This window comes from Octopus bimaculoides, chromosome 17 (genome assembly GCF_001194135.2).
Source record: "Octopus bimaculoides isolate UCB-OBI-ISO-001 chromosome 17, ASM119413v2, whole genome shotgun sequence".
NCBI lineage: Eukaryota > Metazoa > Mollusca > Cephalopoda > Octopoda > Octopodidae > Octopus > Octopus bimaculoides.
The window spans coordinates 43,228,902-43,230,175 of NC_068997.1; positions in this window are offsets into that span (position 1 = coordinate 43,228,902).

Here is a 1,274-nt window from a genome sequence, read left to right on the forward strand (position 1 = left end):
TGTGTGTGTGTGTGTGTGTGTGTGTGTGTGTGTGTGTGTGTGTGTGTGTATATACATATTCATACATTAAGAAAATAATGTTTACAGGATATCACACACTTGCTTCTACAGTTAATCTTTTTTATCTGCAAAAAGTATTTTAAATTCTTCCGTTGTAAAAAGCCTACAATCTTTTTGTTTGCTTTTAATATTTCCAGTGTATGCAGCTGCTGTTGCAATGATATTCTATTGCAGTCTAAAATCAGTATTCTTAGACTTTAGACCCCATTCACATTCTGGTACCGGAGTTGTGTTACATTTTCTGCCATTTGAAGAATGCCTATGCATGGTATAGCGCGGCACTTAGAAATATTTGATGTAGAAAGTGATGTAATATCCATTGTTATGAAGCATTATTAAATTACTTTTGTGTATTAAATTGCTTATAAGGTCATAGTTACAGGTGTGTGAGTTTTGGGCTGAGAATTCAAGGGGCTTTAGATAAATTCAGTTTTTCCTATCCTTAATTACATTCTTTTGTTCCTGGGTGTCAATGTTTTTATTGCGAGCGTTAGCGACTATGTTTATTACAAGAGTGTATATACTACTTTACAGGTCATATTTGAGAAAAATTATGAAGTTTCAATATAAACAAAATTTGTAAAATTTATCAAATAACAAAATTTTAAATATTAATTGATTTTAAATTAGCTTTATTATCACGAAATTTATTATGAATATTTAAAAACTGATCGTTCAACAATTTTTGAACAAAAACGTATAAAAAATAAACATTAAAATTTTATTTTTCGAAGATGATCTGTTTTCTGCCATTAACGCAAAAAATATCAGTGTTTCTTAATTGCATATTTATTCTCTGTTATTCTATTTCACAAAAACAAAATATTTTGTGTGTTCAATGAAGCAATCATCCATAATCATACATTATTTTTTCTATGACACGCATACCAAAGAACCCGAAAATTTGGTCATTTCTAAAAATGAATACTTTTTTGAGCACAAAAACAAAACAGTAAAATAACAAAATATAATACATTACTCTTTACTCTTTTACTTGTTTCAGTCATTTGACTGCGGCCATGCTGGAGCACCGCCTTTAGTCGAGCAAATCGACCCCAGGACTTATTCTTTGTAAGTCTAGTACTTATTCTATTGGTGTCTTTTGCCGAACCGCTAAGTTACGGGGACGTAGACACACCAGCATCGGTTGTCAAGCGATGTTGGGGGGACAAACACAGACACACAAACACACACACACACATACACACACACAC